This window comes from Euprymna scolopes, chromosome 13, assembly GCF_053919585.1.
Source record: "Euprymna scolopes isolate OS-2025 chromosome 13, ASM5391958v1, whole genome shotgun sequence".
Lineage (NCBI taxonomy): Eukaryota > Metazoa > Mollusca > Cephalopoda > Sepiida > Sepiolidae > Euprymna > Euprymna scolopes.
The window spans coordinates 53,847,327-53,865,619 of record NC_136494.1 but is presented as its reverse complement, the minus strand read 5'-3'; the positions used below and the strand labels follow the sequence as shown (position 1 = coordinate 53,865,619).

The window sequence follows — 18,293 nt, the reverse complement described above, 5'->3', positions numbered from 1 at the left end:
GATAATTGTTTATGTGATAATAGTTTATGTGATAATTTATTAGGTCGTTATATGAAATTGTTTAGTGATAATTGTTTATGTGATAATTCTTTATGTGATAATTATTTAGGTGGTTATGTGAACTTGTTTCGTGATAATTGTTTAGGTGATAATTGTGTATGTGATACTTGTTTAGCGGGTTATGTGAAATTGTTTCGCATTAAAAGTTATCTACGTCAGATTACATAAATTTTTAAATATATTGTAGCCAAGCATTTTTTTTTTTCGTTTTAGAACAATAATAAAGGACATCAGAAAATTTGATTTGTCAGCTTAATTGTTATTTCGGTGTGACTTTGAAAACGTGAAATATGTATTAGGTATAATAGGCATATATCATCATAAACAATTATATAACTATATCGGATATAGGTAACATATATATTAAGACTGTTGGTGGCATTGTTCATTTGAAGAATGTATTTTCACGATGTCTGGTCGATCAATTGTTGTAATGTATTGAGAATAAGTTTTCAATTACTTTTTCGTGTCAGAGTAGAGTTGAATGTTTAGAATGAAAGGCTTCCGGAGATTTTCATTTTCATCAGAAATGGGTGACGACTGCATACGTAAAAGTCGTGTAAAATTAGTGCACGTTGAAGAATCTAAAAATTTAAGTGATACCACGGATATGCGATTTCACAGTTTTGCTCACGTCTTAAAGGTTACATTCCAAAGGTCAGTTTTAAAGTCCTGTGCCAAATTTTGTTATATAAAATACGAGAAGGCACTACCGGCATTGAACAAGAACAAATGAAAATTCCTATGTCCTATATTCTCATACGTAATAATCCCGTTCGTTCACTGGTTCTCGTTAGATAACAAACATTAAGTCGTGTTAAGTCTTGTCAGTGCCAGATAGGTAACCATTTATGATAATACAAAGCACTGTGTGTGGGAGGACAGCGGCATCTCAGTGCAAAAACAACAAATAAAAAAATTGCAAAAAATTAACGTCGTTAAAATCATTTCGCTTGATCGGAGTAAAAATACGAATGCGAAACCGCTTGAGTATTTAGTATTTCCTATAGATTTCCTTTCTTGAGCCGGACCAACCCGGCCAAGACTTTTGCTCTCAAATCTTGACGTTATATTACCATTTTTATCTTTTTAATTTTAAGAATTTCTAAACTTCAAATCATAGCTTAGGTAAAGTAAAGCGACGTCTTTAGTGTTTATGGAGCAAAGCTCACGATAATACTGTAAAAATCTCTTATAAAAATGAACTCCACAATTGTAATCCTCGCATACATTAATCAATACGCGATGTGTTTGATTTCGCTAAAAGACTTTGCTTTGATTTATACTTCGACAAAGAAACTGTCACAATTTAGAAAAATATTAAAGAATGGATTTAAACTAATTAAACCATCTTGTTTTTAATCAAATTTTGGTTTCGTTTAAAAGACAATAATTTAAAGCTATTTATAATGAAAAGAACATCTTACTTAATTTATAATAATGAGAAAAATGAATATTATTTGATTTAGTTTTAAAGTATTTATACACTTCAAATATGTGACAGTTTTTCTACTATATTTCCTCATAACCGATGAAAAGTAAAAGCAACATTCGACATTTTAAAACACTATGAAAAACTGTATTGTATTTTGTGAAAAAATTCTGAAAGATCATATATATAATATTAATAATTGTGTAAAACACAACTGAAAATCATTTGCTACCACAGACTTGTGTTTAGACTTACAGAAAAGGTTTTAAAAAATACAAAAAGTCTGGCGATAATTAAAAAACATGATAAAATCACATTAATCATAGAAGAATGCAATAAATTGAAAAGCGTTATGCTTTAAAATATATTATTGACCTAAAATAATTAATATTTTAGAAAAATATTTATAACTGTGCAGATATTTAGGTAAAAACGTTAGAAGAATAATTCATTCAATTCAAAGTATAATAAAAAGAGAAAAATAAACCACAGAAAATAATGAGCTGATATCTTCGCATGTTGTAGTTATATACCCTGAATTTTAAAACGTATTTTATGTCATAACTTAATGCTGTGAGGTACAAATCCCCCCTATTTCAGATCTAAGTGAAATTAACCAGTTCTATGAATACCGCTGGTTTCAGAGACTAAATGGAGACACTCATACCATGTTTAACCGCATGCTACGAACACGTTCCTCTCATACCACTTTAGTGGCTCCTGTATTCTTTATGATAAATACATATTATATTTTATACACTTTACACTACTTGTGATTTTTTTTTACATTTGTAACCCCTAGCACGGGTCTACAACAACTGGCAGTTTTTATCTTTTTACTTTACTTTAGACCATACATGGTCATCCGCTGGCAGTTTCAATACTTTTAATATTGTAATAATATGTTTACAAATTTTTACAGTAAAAATCCGAATGTAATTAAAAATCTATAAACAAATGATTATAAGTTATTTTCATGCTTAAGTTTAAGTTAAAGAAGTCAAATAAAGTATTATTGTTCGTGTCTGATGGTAAACCCAAAGAAAATATGGCTTAATAAATTGCGGTCTGCCTGATCTCAGTCGATATTGACATGTTCAGCGGAATAAAAGAGAATGCAGTAATGCATCATCTCTACTCAATTCTTCAGTCCTACTTTCGTCAATTATCTCAGGTGGAAAATTGTTAGCATTCGAAGACACGCCTTTGAATAAAATTTACTTTATTTAAAACCATAACAAATTGCGATGATTCACGTTGATAGTCCATCAGTTCAGGACACGAATACAGATGAAGACGATTTGAAAAGAAATGCGCAGGTATGAAGTAGTAATGTAGTAAATTCGAATTCATGATAGAATATATATATATATATATATATATATATATATAATTATTTTTTTTTACTATAATAATTAAATACCTACAGACACTAGTGTTTCATCCTTTCGGGATTCTTCAGTGCAGGGTGAACGATTCGAACCCCGCGACACGAGACATAGCATTTTAGCCCGGCGATGCCCGGGTGTTTGGATGTGTCTGTTAAACAAAAAAAAATAGCAAAACAAAAGTGGTAGTAGGAAGGCAGGCTCGAACCCGTACCGCCAAGGAGGAAAAGAACGGGGTAAAAACCTGACGTCTATGCTGTTACGACCACCGCCAAACCGGAAGGGACATTTTTTTTAATTAAGGCTAGAAAATCTAAAGGAGAGGATAATTTTCAAAAATATTGGCAAAAAGGTGCCCCCTCCTGTAAAAAAGGGCCTAGTTGAAGGTGAAGAAATTAATGTTTTTAGCCAATTTTTCGATATTTGTCGTATGAAAGGTCGAACTTTAAAACGATACTGATCTTAGTAAAATCCGTCGGCTCTGTCGAAAGTTTTAGGCAGACATACATACATACATACATTTATATATTGGTAACTAAAACTTTTCGACCCAAACCGATGAAAAAGCTTGCCATATCTCTGAATACCCTTTATGTAAAATTTCAAAAGTTTAGACCAGAAATTGACTGAGTAATTTGGAAGAGACCGCAGAGGTAATTTTTTTTTTAACTTTGACCCCTATTATGACCCCTTAACATTTATTGTTTTGGGCTCAAATCGAGTTATTAAGTCCAAGGAACCTATGCCTAAAATTTCAAGTGTTTAGACCCAAAATTGTCGGAGGAGTTTGGTAGAGTTCTCAAATGTCAACCGTTGAACTTTGACCCGCTTAACAGCCAAATTTCTGGCCGAAAATCAATTACACCGATTTTTCCAAATCTCAGTATCCTGTATATCAAATTTCGAGTCTGTAGACTTAATATTGACAGAGTTATTGCGTAGGGAAATGTACACACACAGACAGACAGACACTTTCATTTATATATATATATATATATATATATATATATATATATATATATATATATATATATATATATATATATATATATATATATTACTATGTCTGTGTTACCATTTTTTTTCGAATTGCATCTCATCCGAGACGAAAAGCCGCAGTGCATGAAGCGGTTAAAATGAATTTTGTAGACAGTTGCTTTATATATATATATATATATATATATATATATATATATATATATATATATATATATAAGTCAGTAAAATAGCTATTAAGGGGTCAAAATGGTAAAAAATAGGAAATAGGCATGCGTAAGTCGACTTAAAGTGTTCTGATACGCATGGTCAAAATATGTTATATGTTAAAGTTTGTTCACTTTTATTTCTTATCTGTATGACAATGGCGCAAATGGTAACGAATAAAGCTAAAGTGCTTAATGTTTTCATTTTGATTCTAACTGATGGCAACCAGGTATTTTACTTTTGAAAATCACTACTATATATTGAGTACAATATGATAATCAATAGAGAATTGGTATTGAATAAGAAATCTACATAAATTTAAATATCATATTTAAATGTATTTTACGACCGGACAACGCCGGGTGCCTTTTGGTACTTTAAAAATATGATGTGTGTGCATAAAACATACCGGCACAAATAGACACATAGTAAGACGGTAAACTTATTACGTCAAATATTATGACTATAGCAGCTGTCGATGGTATTACGCCCAAGAAACAAAAGTAAACAGCAAAATGTTTTTAAAACACTAGGATAAATTTACATTTTCGGAAATTGGAGGTTTTCTAAAATTGAAATCAGTTCGAAGACACATTAATTAGCAAATGATTCGAAGAAAAAACATTGCGATTCAGATGTTTGGTTTTAAAATACAATGATTATTTTTTTTCAGAGTTTTGATTCTGTAATAAACTAGAATTTGTTTTTTATCTCACATAATTGTTTGTAGATTTCTCTTCATTGTTTGAAATGGAAACTTATCTATTTATTCTTGAATTAAAAACATGTTAAAAACAAAATCAAAAAGTTAATGAATGTTTAGTAGCATCATTTTTATTGGCCATAAATAAGAACCAATGGGTAATGTTGCTCAAACACTAGAACCCCGGCGTATCATTATGACTAATCTTATTAATATTCTGTTTTATTTTCTTTATTCAGCATTGATTGAACATTTTGCATACAATATTTAATGCTACTTTTACGGATATTTTCAAATATCCTTAAGAATACAATAAAACAGTAATCTACGAATATGTGTTTCGCGGTATTGCCGCTCGTCAGCGTAGCTTGACTGTTCTAGGATTCGAGCCTCAGATCATATGTGTGAGTGCGTAAACTGTAATGCGACAGATCCTAGATAACTTAATATGTTATTTGTTGTCGTTTTTAAATTTATGTCATTTTTTTTTTATTTTTACCGATAATTATTTTATAAGTAAAATATAAAACCAATAAATACTAACGTCAAAGGTGTGAGTGCCATATAGAAACGCTAATTAATTTGAATAAAATGAAACACGCATCAAGTGCGTTTGAAAGCCAAAGCACAACGTAATATTAGGAAAATAAACAAATACTTTACTTGTTTTAAATTTATCACATAAATATATTTCGGAGCTAAACCCAATCTTCAGTATGTTGGTTTCTTTTTTTTCTTCTTTCTTGCCATATTGTAAAGTTGGAAAAATTCATTCTTGCATTGCCTACGCACAGTTCCAACATTTCAAAATACAACCGCTCAGATACAACGCGCGACTCTTTACAAAAAGACATTTTTCTCAATTGATGCGTATTTTGTTTTATTCAAATAAATAATATTTTTTTATTTATTCACGTCCAAAAATATGAGCGCTTTTCTAAAGAAAATATTTGTAAGATCTTAAAGGTTGGAGACGCTAATAGTCGTATTTAATTATCGTTAAAAATCAACAAAAGTTAAAAAGCGATAAAATAACATGTAACGTAATCTAGGACGTCGTGGCGATTAACGCACTAAACTATAGCACATATGGTCTGAAATTCAAATCTTAGAAAAGTCAAGCTACGCTGACGAGCGGTATTACCGCCAAACATGTGTTCGTAGATCACTGTTTTGTGAGTAAAAAAATGAATAAATAAGTAATCTTTGTTTATTTGTTGATGTTCAAAAATACAGGGAATTTTTCTAAGGAAAAATACTTTCCAGATTTCCAAGATTGGACAATAATCGAATTCAATCGCTAAAAATTAAAAAATAAAAATTGATTTAATAATGTAAGGCTTTAGTTCAGGCTTAAAGAATAAGATTGAGCAAGATGATATTTCGTTTTGTGTTATTTTTATTATCTCATTCGACGTTAAGGTTATTTTATTATTATTTTATTAGATGTTACTGTTATTTTTATCATTATTTTTATCATTATTTCATTAGATGTTACTGTTATTTTTATAATTATTTCATTAGATATTACTGTTATTTTTATAATTATTTCATTAGATGTTTCTGTTATTTTATTATTATTTCATTAGCTGTTACTGTTATTTTTATCATTATTTCATTAGACATTACTGTTATTTTAATATTATTTCATTAGATGTTACAGTTATTCTTATCATTATTTCATTAGACGTTACTGTTATTTTAATCATTATTTCATTATATGTTACTGTTATTTTTATTATTATTTCATTATACGTTACTATTATTTTTATCATTATTTCATAAGATTTACTGTTATTTATCATAATTTCATTAGATATTACTGTTATTTTTAGTATTATTTCATGTTACTGTTATTTTTATTATTATTTCATTAGATGTTACTGTTATTTTTATTATTATTTCATTAGATGTTACTGTTATTTTTATTATTATTTCATTAGATGTTACCGTAATTTTATCATTATTTCATTAGATGTTACTGTTATTTTATCATTATTTCATTAGATGTTACTGTTATTTTTATCATTATTTCATTAGATGTTACTGTTATTTTTGTCATTATTTCATTAGACGTTACTGTAATTTTTATTATTATTTCATTAGATTTTACTGATATTTTTATTATTATTTCATTAGATGCTAGTGTTATGTGTATTATTATTTCATTAGATGTTACTGTTCTATTTATAATTATTTCATTAGATGTTACTGTTAGTTGAATATTATTTTATTAGATATTACTGTTATTCTTTTCATTATATTATTAGACGTTACTGTTATTTTTATCAATGTTTCATTAGATATTACTGTTATTTTTATTATTATTTCATTATACGTTACTATTATTTTTATCATTATTTCAACTAATATCTATGAAACAGCCCTAAAAATAGTGGATACAAAAATATTTATATCAAATATAAGCAACAAAACACAATTAACTATAATAAAATTAAAAATAGAAGAAAAAGAAATATAATCTGGTATACGACCCCATACAATCAAATGTTAAAAAAAATCTTGGCAAGAAATTTCTAGATCTTATCGAAAAGCACTTTCCCGCAACCAACCCCTTACACGAAATTTTCAATAAAAATACCCTAAATTTATCCTACAGCTGCTGTGAAAATTTAGAGATGATAATCAAATCACATAATAACAAAATATTAAATAAAAACAATGTAAACAACAACAAAATAAACAATAAAAAAGTAGACACCATGACAAAAATAAAACTAACACAAAAGACACATATTTACTAGCAGAAATAATAATAATAATAATAATAATAATAATAATAATAATAATAATAATAATAATAATAATAAACAAACTCCGAACAACAACAACCATACTAGAAATAAAAATAAAAATACTAATAACGAACAAGATAAATGAAACTGCAGATACCACACTTCAAAATAAATGTCCAACCAAAAGCATAGTTTACCAGGCCACAATATTTGCGAAAGAAAACCCGAATAACAAGAAATATTACTAGATTTCAAAACTCGATATTATGACCACAAAAGTACATTCAACAATAAAGAAAACACCGTATGAAAACAACGCTAGAACATTAATACTGGGAACTCAAGGAAAGCGGCCGTTCGCCAGTAGTTGAATGGAAAATAGTAAGACAAGCAAACACCTGTAGAGACCTAGACGACTCATGTGGATTATGCCTTCATGAAAAATTTGCTATCCTGTACTTTAAAGAATCCCAACATCTATTAAACTGTAGGAGAGAAATAGCGAACAGCTGTGTTCACATGATAAAATTTACTCTAGGATAGAGACATAAAATAACTTTAAAACTAACAAAAACAATAGAAAATAAACAAATACATAAATAAAATAAATAAACATGCATGTACATAAACTATCATACATATATATGTATGTATGTGTGTATATATATATGTATATATAAAACTAACATAAAAACCTAACCTAGATTTAAAACAGGTCAAGACACTAGATATCCAGGCTAAATAGAACACACACAAAGAATCAGGTAAACCAGAGATCAAATGGGCCTTTGTTCTATAAGTGCATGTTCATTGGCTGATAGGAAGAGCGCGATTGGATACTAGAAAGCTGATTGGCTAACTAAAATCTCAATGGAAGGGGAGTATATAAAAACGACAGACAACCACAAAATTCGCGCATAAGCCTGAAGAATCCTAGTGTGGATGAAACGCGGAATATTCAGTGTAGCTTAATCGCCATATATATTTTATAAATTACTAACTAGCTCTACCTATGTATTGAGCACTTTTGAACTAAATACTTAAAGTTTACGCATAAATTTATACTTTTGTATATTAATTTTATGTGAGTAAATGAAGTAGTTATATATATATATATATATATATATATATATATATATATTTAAAAGAGTGTAGCCATCAACAATTGTGGGTTTTTTTAAAAGGTTTTCATCATATTTTTATTTTAAAATATTTTTATAACGCGTTTCGAGCTTAGGGTGTGCTCTCTTCAGATATTTTCGTAAAAAGTTTTTCTTTAAAATGGGAGTTTGTAGATATGCCTCCTCTGATATTAAATATGTTTTTCATAGTGATGCGATGCGTGTGTTCAGTGTTCAGACATTCTGTCTCCAACTGTAAGTGTTCACAGTGACCGGTCAATGTTAGTTTCAAAGAGTGTTTTTTAGTCCATATGGTGAAGGTTTTTATGGCTTTTTTAGGGTTCTTTTTAAAGACTTTCTTTCCCCATGTATAGCATACACTCACACACAATCACATACGCATACATATACATTCATGTACATGTACACATGCACACGCACACGTACGCAGGCACACACACATACACACACGTACATACATAGAAATATATGTAGGAGCATACATATATACACATATACATACCCACCTACACACCCACACACGTACTCGCATACATCCACCGCTAACAATTATTTTTATTTTTTTATTTTTTATTTTATATATATATATATATATATATACCTTTTCTTTTTTTTCCAACCAAAACACGCATGTATATATGCGCTTAATCATTCAGACATACGTACACGCACCCACACACACACACAAGTAAGATGGAGAATAGGTAGAAGATATATATACACACACATACACGCACATACACACATATATGTACACACATATATGTATGTGCACATACACTCACAAACATTCACATACTATGTAGGCACACACACATACACACACACATGCACACACACAGACATATGCAGGGGCTCACACATACGCGTATATCCATATCCACACGAACACATTTACCCACTCATACATGTGCATACATATGTATATATATATATATATATACATACACACACATACATACGGATGTGTATACACTCATCCACCCATATATATATATGGGCACATGCACTCACAATCACACACACACATACATATTCATACATTCCACCTTATGTATATATTGGTTGAAGTTTCCTTTCCAATCCATGCACATATGCATACATGGATTCGGTCACTCAAACATAAGTGCACGTATACATACAAACAAGATGTAGCATAGATAACAGATGATATATAATTATACACACACGCATACACAATCATATGTGCGCACACACACATATACACACGCACACACGCGCGCGCATACACATACATACGTTTAATTTCTAGTTGTTTGTTTAGTTAAGAGAAATGGTACTGTACTGGGTATGGGCGCGCGCACCCGCGAAAGTGTGCGTGTGCCTTATTGTGCTTTTTTGTTGTTTCGTGTGTGAGGGTGCACACCTACCCAAGCATGCATGCGTGTAAGTGCATTTTGTGTTTTGCCTATTTATGTGTATAATTATGGAGAGATGTTTAAGGCGGGGTTAAACTTTGCTATGAAATTTTTTTCTTGAGTTAGCAAGTAGAAGTAGTTGTCAGTTTGGAAGATGGGCATTATCTCGAATCTGCCTCCACTGCATGTGTGTATATGTTGTGATACATGTAGGTGTCTATTTTTCGCGATTTTGATGTTGGATCGGTGTAGGGCTACTCTATTACTAAGGTTTTTTTGTAGCACCTATGTAGGATTTATCGCATGCTGGACATTTTATTACATAGATCACATTTTTTGAGGTGCAATCTAGGTTTTTTTTTAATTTTGAATGTTTGTATGGGGTTCGTAAATGTGTATGTGTTTCCCTCTAATATTATGTTGCAGACTCCACATCGTTGTTTGTTGCATTTTGTGACTCCTTTTGTTGCGTCTTGATTGAGTTTGGATGAGGTAAGAATGCGTTTTAGGTTTTTGGGTTGGCGTTTGCTTTTTATTATTTTTGTTGTTTTAAGGAAATTGTTTAGTTTGCTGTTTTGGTTAAGTAGGACGAGGTTTTTCGTTATCTCTGTGAAAAGCTCTGGGTTGTTTGTGTTGTGTGTGGAGACGTATGTTAGGATTTGTTCTTTGTTTCGTTCTTTAGGGGTTCTCAAATCTTCTACTGGTATATTTGTCGCAAGTTGGATCCCTTTGTCTATAAGTTGTGATGGGTATATTCTTTTTCTTAAATTTATTCGTAGTTCCTTGAGTCGGATTTTTCGAAGGTTATTGTCCGTGATTATGGTGCAGATTCTACGTGTTAGGGTGTAGGGAATTGATTTTATGCAGCTTTTAGGGTGGTGACTTTTAAAGTGTAGGTATTGTTGGGTGTCTGTAGGTTTGCGGTAAATGTCTGTGATAATGTTATTGTCTTTAATCTTTATCAGTATGTCTAGGAAAGGTAATTCTGTAGAGCTTTGTTCTATGGTGAATTTAATTTTTGGGTGTAGGTTCTGGAGTATATATAGTATATATGGAGTATATTCGAGTATATATATATATATATATATATATATATATATATATATATATATATATATATATATATGCGTGCATTATACAAGGTGGAACGCTAATATATATATATGTAGATGTATATATACTGGATAATTAAGGCTAAAATAGAAGATCATAGAAGCAATTTTTTCGCATGTTTCGCTTTTCTTTGTAATTTTAGTTCAGGTATAATATTTTTATAAAAAAAAGGTACACAGATACATAAACAGGTCTTCAGATCGCTAATAGATATTATAATCGAGATTTTGGCTCTACGATTGAAACTAAGTCGTAACTTACGTTCTAGCTCTGAAGCTTTTTTTATCTCTTATTGTATATAATTATATGTTCAAATGTTTAATCACCTAAAATTCTCTCTTACATTAATTACACTGTTGTTCTGACCTACGTCATTTTATAAAGAGTAAGTCTTCGCTTCAAAATTTGGGTAAATTCAAATTTCTTACAAACACAAATTATTAGGGTTGGAATCCTATAGAGATCACCTAGTCGTATATATAATAATCAGTCGCATTAAATATAGCAGTCTAATTTGTAATGGTTTAAATATACTCTGCTTCATCCCTTTAGCTACAGGGTGGAACGATAAGAGTGTCGCCTTGAAGAAAACGCCACTACAGCTTTTTTAAAAACTTTTATTGAAAAAATTAATTCGAGTAACTTAATTATGCAGTAGAGCTGACATCTATTCAATGTAGCCGCCTTCGGTTTTAATCATCGCTTCGATACGGGCCCGGAACTGGGAGCATGCCTTTTTCACAAGCACCGACAAGAGCTCGACGAATACTCAGCGGATAGCGACGAGCAGGCTGGCTTTGGTGTTGTAGGAGGTCATATTGGTGATCTTTTCGACATATGACCAAACTAAGTAGTTCAACGAGTTCAGGTCGAAGGAGGAGACTGAGTGAGAAAAGGGTACAAAGTCGTAGCACTCCTTCTGAAGCCAAACCTCGGTCTCTTTAGACTTGTGGACTGGCTCCACACCTATGGTCTGCCAGCGACCACATGATTGCACCAGGGCATCACCACATACTTCAGCACATCTAGGTACACGTTGGTGTTGATTTTCACACCGACTTCGAAGATGTGAGGTGGCGTGATGTGGCCCTCACTTGAAACCATAAAAAAGACTATAACTATGGTCTGAAACTTTTTTTTTCATTGCCCCGGTCAACTGTTGTTATCCGTGGCAATCCAGCTATGTATTTGGAGGGTGCTGGCAATGGTCCTGTTTTCATTACTTGGATCGGTAGAGAGCATGAGCTGTACAGCGGCACATTTTCAATCTCGCTCAATGTCAAACATGATAGTAAGCTCCTGTCGCTTTTGCAACTGGCAAACTAGTAGATGTTCTGTAACCAAAAAGAAAAGCGGTTTCAATCAAACGGAAATGGAATCATATCGTCTTTCTTAGGGCGACAATTTTAGCGTTCCACCCTGTATAATGCACGCATAAATGGAGGAAGCGTCTGTTCCGTATATATCCACATACACGCATAGTGTATATATATATATATATATATATATATATATATATATATATAGAGAGAGAGAGAGAGAGAGAGAGATGTGTATAAAATACGCTGTGCTTGCTATCCACATATACGCATAGTGTGTTTGTGTATATATATATATATATGTGTGTGTGTGTGTGTGTGTGTGTGTGTGTGTGTGTGTGTGTGTGTGTGTGTGTGTGTGTGTAGATAGATAGATAGATGTATATAAAATACGCTGTGCTTGTATTATCGAACTCTTCGTTCTCTGAGTCGCTGAGAATTTAAACTGAGTTCAAATGGCCTTTTCTAAGCAGTACAAGTCTACTCGTATAAATGGACCTATGTTATGTTTTTTTAATATGTAAAGTATACTTTTATAATAAATAATTTGTATTTTAACTCTCGCTTTCTTATTTAAAACACTTTATGAACACTTTATTGATTTTATTTTCAATATACATCTACAAGCTATATGTGTGTGAGTGAGTGTGTGTGTACATACATACATCTATGTGTGTATGTGCGTGTCACTTTTTACTATAAAGCTTTTAAAAGGAATAACCGTACGTAAATACAGTCGTAATAAATTCAATGCCTGCTTTCGGCTAATTTAATAATAATAAAACAATACTAAGTATGCAAAGTAAAAACGTCAATACAATATTTAAAAAAATGAGAAGAAAAATGTTAAAAACAATCGAGCAATAGTCTGGATATATTTTGAACACAAACAAATTCTAATATAAAATATCGAAATAAAATCATTTACATCAAAATTACCTCAAAGTGTCATCTGAATGATTTACAAATTACTAAAATACAAGGAAAATTATTTAATTCAAACTGTGTCATCGGGCGATGCAACAATATTTTATATGCATTGCGCTAAAAGACAACGTGTGATAGTCTTAATGAACGTCTATTTTTAACATACGCCCAGTGCGTAATAATCTTAACATACGTCCAATGTGTAACAATATTAACATACGCCCAATGTGTAATAAGATTAACATACGTCCAGTGTGTAATCATCTTAACATACGCCCAATGTGTAATAATCTTAAAATACGTCCAGTTTGTAATAATTTTAACATATATTCGATATTTACTGTCTATAAAGCATAATCAAAAGTTTGCTTTAAATTTTCTTTTTTTTTTTTACAATGCGGAATATGTTGGCGTTTTATAAGCGATAATTCTTCACTGTCACTTTGTCTTATAATTTTTGTGAAAAATGCATTCATATTACGTATAAGTAGAATAGTAGGGTGGACTGTCACATTTTGGTAAGTCTAAGAGAAGAAAAAATACAAAAATTTCATCACTTATCTCAGTTGTCCCATAAATTAGACTCAAGCCATAACGGATTGGGAGTATTATGCAACCATCCCTTCATTGTAATACTATTCATTGTAATACTATTCATTGTAATAATATTCATTGTAATAATATTGCTGATTTATTTATATTTTATTTACGTTTAAAAACACAGAAAATCAGCATAAATCAATTTAAACGAGTACACAATAAACATTTTCTCTGAATTATTTCACAATAAGAAAAGGATTGTCGGCTCGTAGGTGCGAATTATCTCCTCTTTCAGAAAGATTTATCTTCAAAATCGGCACAAAGAAAAAAATCCTATTTCCTCCTCGCTGCAAGCCGTATATTTAATATGGACTAAAACTGATATGCATATGTAATATTGACAAGAATATTCGGTGTATTTATGGCAGATCCATTAACAATAATTTGCCATTAATACAATGCCGGCATGATTTGGACGTAATTTCGGTGCAGACATCATCTACAAATCGGATTACTGTTTCTTGTTCCGCTTTGCCACGTGGGTGTCGTAGACACACGGACATTTTCACTTTCACTTTCATTTTCGGTGAATGTAAATGGCGGCAAGTGGCCGCTTGTGTCTTCAATGGATGACAAGAATAAACAACGCTTCTTATTTGCTCAGCATGTTTACAGATAATGGAGGCTCGTTGAGAAGAACTGTCGTTACCGCAACCGAAACTGCTATCGCCACCAATACTTTATTGACGTGTCATTTTCTAGAACTTATCAAAGCACCGCCCCACGGGATGTTTTATGACTAAAACAAAATATAGTGTACGATAAATTGACTTGATTTTTATATTTTAAATGCATTTTTCCTAGTTTATGCGTTTTTAACTATTTAAAACGTTTCGATTGAATGACGCTAAAATTATGTTATCTTTAGTAGGAGGGTGTGTAATTTGTCTAATGTCTACCGTCATGGCCCATGAAAATAGCTGTGCCGCGTTCAAATACCATAAAATTATACTACTGAGAAGGTATAAACTCACAATGTTATCCCAAATTTGAGTAAAATAGCAACTTGTGTTAAATTATTCGTTTCCATTTTATCATTTACAATAGATATTGTTTGTTGGCATTAAATATTCTTAGATATAAAAAATGAAAAAATACTTTAATTTTTAGGGGTTTATGAAAGTATAAATTTTTAGAGGGTTATGAAAGTATAAGTTTTAAGGAGTAATGGAAGTATAAATTTTTGGGGGTTATAGAATTATAAATGTTGGGGGGTTATGGAAGTATACATTTTTAGGAGTTTATGGATGTAGAAATCCGACTGTTCACTTACGATATCGTTGGAAAAGTTTTGACTCTTCATTTCCCTGTCAAAGTATGCGTTAATGAGCAGTTTGCATTTCATGAATGTGCTGACAATATTTTATTTCAAAAGTTGACATGGATTTTTGTGAATAAAAGTCATTTGGGACATTTTGTGAACAATAAATGCTAAAACTGTCAATGGTTTTTGGAAACAGTTTTAAGCACTTTTCTAGTTTTCAATCAATATTTGTAAATGTATTTTCTCTTTGTCGTCCTAACTAATTCATTATGCAATATTTAATTCACGAATTGGCAACGTTCCCATTTGGGGGCATACCTTCATTGCACAGGAATCCTTCTATATTTTTGTCCTAACATAAACATATATTAAAATAGCAACATATATTTCAAATTGGATTTAATCTCAATAATATAATTTAAAATGTTTAACTAATGAAATATTTACAAAATGTAGGCTCCATCTTTGTTAACTGTATTTGATTCTTGTTATTGTGGATTTATAATATATATATATATATATATATATATATATATATATATATATATATATATATATATGCGGTGACACACCGGTTCTCATCGGATCACCGGAGTTAAGCAACATTGAGCCTGGTTAGAACCAGATGGGTGACAATTTTGTAATTCTAGGCGCTTATCTTGGCATTTGTTTTCAGTCGTCCGGAACATGCACTCCACTTGCCACTGGTATTTAACAATGTCAACTCAGGAAAGGTGTAGTTGTGATTGCGCACCTCCTGCCACAAAAAAAATTCACGGACAGGCACCCCTACGATGGGTATCCGTTGGTATATATATATATATATATATATATATATATATATATATATATATATATATATGTAAGGACAGATAGATAGATAGATACATGTAAAGAGTCTGTGCATACACAAGTAAAGCAATATTTATTTCTGAATGGTTAGTCGATGTGAAGAAATTCTATGATCTGCGGTTGACATAACCTCGTGGAAGAATTCATAATTGCATCTCATGTCCTTAAATCCCTTAGCTTATTGTTTTTCATGTCGATTTAAAGAAGCTGGCACATTATGTTTTATTTCATATATGCTGCGTCTATGTTTGGCAAATAGGTTTTTTTTACATTCAGCTTTTACATATATTGTTTTTGTTCGGCAGTTGACTAGAGCAGAAACCTAGTTTGATAACTTTCAGCCGTCGATAATCAAAAACCATAACAGGAAGCAGATGAATATTGTCCAAGAGAAAGTCAACCAGACGTTAACAGTCTCATACTATTTGCCTTTCTTCATGGGAATTATTTTAGAAATTGCGATAAGAATATAAGTTACAAGATTATAATTGATGACGCAGAGAAAATGTAATTTTAAATAATGAGTCAGTTATGTTTAAAGAGTTTCCAGCCACTTTAACACTATTTTTTCGTCTATATGTAATTGGAAATGGACAGTGATACAGAGCATGAAAGTGTGGAATTACTTATAATTATTTGCTGGATGCAGTTCATGAATTAATACTCAAAACAAAACATTCTACGTCTTCCCGTCATCAAATTACCTGTAAGATGATTCAGCTGTGAAGATGAAAGCAATGATGTAGAGACGACAAAAACGTCGCAGATTGAAAGCACAATAATAATCATCAACATTAGTTTATTCAAAATTGATTCTTGGTTATTTAACTTATATCCACACGTATTTTTGAAACTCACTCTAATGTTTAACAAAAATAATAACTTTTACCGATGCCTTACAATTATGTTAATAACTCGTTTCATACAAAATGCACGAATAAAATAAATTGGGATGAAAATACCAGTAAATATAATAACTGCGTTGTTTGAAATTAGGTCTATTTGACATAATATACACAGAACCGATTATAAATATATGCATCGTCATCACGTGCACACGAGAAATTAGATGATTGCGAAAATATTTTCAAGAAAAAAAGGTAATTCACGCAAACAGAATAAATAGAAGTTAAACATGATAATGACAGATTTTTTTTTTATTTAATGAAATAATTTGAAAATCGGACGACCTGCAAATCTCAGATTGTTAAACGAACATGGATTGGTTCACAGTAAGTCATGTATCGTTGAGTAGACGCACTATTCTACAAAAGTAATTTATACATGGCTAAACGGTGTAGCACGTGTTATTCAAGATTTTCTTGCTACTAGATTAGTTGTCGTTATCAGACTTCAGTAAATATTTTGGAAAACATTAGCAAGTGGATGGAGTCATACATATTCTTCATAGAAAGATTGAAGGGCACGATAATAGCATTCTCCACAGCTGTGCACCAGTGATATATGTATGTATATATATATATATATATATATATATATATATATATATATATATATATATATATATATATCAGTCTACGTGAAAGGAATAAAAACATTTGAATTCGAATCAGGAAGAAAACTGAAGTAAACGTAATCACCATCATCTGAATAGCTTAACATAGATGGGCAGATCTATACACAACAGGTAGAAATCTTGAGCGACAGAATGGACCCTTAAACAATGGAAAAGACCAAGAGGAGTTACAAAACCTGGTGGAGATACAACGTCGTCAGACAAATCGGTCTTACGTGATCTCATCTAGCTCGGGTCAAAATAGTGTGGAAGGAAATCAGGGAGAAGATCCTAGTTCAGAAGTGATGAACAACCCTGATTATATATATATATATATATATATATATATATATATATATATATATAACTGTGTGTGTAATGAAATTATAAGTAATAAAGACATACAAGTAGAAATTTAAATATATACTCATATTTAAATTGTAAATTTTTCCGATGTTTTGATGTTATGACGGGTCGTATCCACGAGATGAATTTTATTAAATTAAAGTTACAAAGAATTTAAGATGTATTATAATGAAGAATGGTAATAAGTGTTTGAAAGATTACTCATGTGGTTGAGATGTTTGTTAACATAAGACCGAGTCGTGCGGAGAGAGATCCAGTAATAACGGTTAAGAT

At 31.0% G+C, this 18,293-nt stretch overlaps 1 protein-coding gene across 1 annotated transcript in view; it reads right to left on the bottom strand.

The window, feature by feature from the left end:
* Positions 1-18,293, bottom strand: part of LOC145292030 (bursicon-like) — a 316,032-nt gene that overhangs the window by 122,693 nt on the left and 175,046 nt on the right. The gene's annotated exons all lie outside the window — the stretch shown is intronic.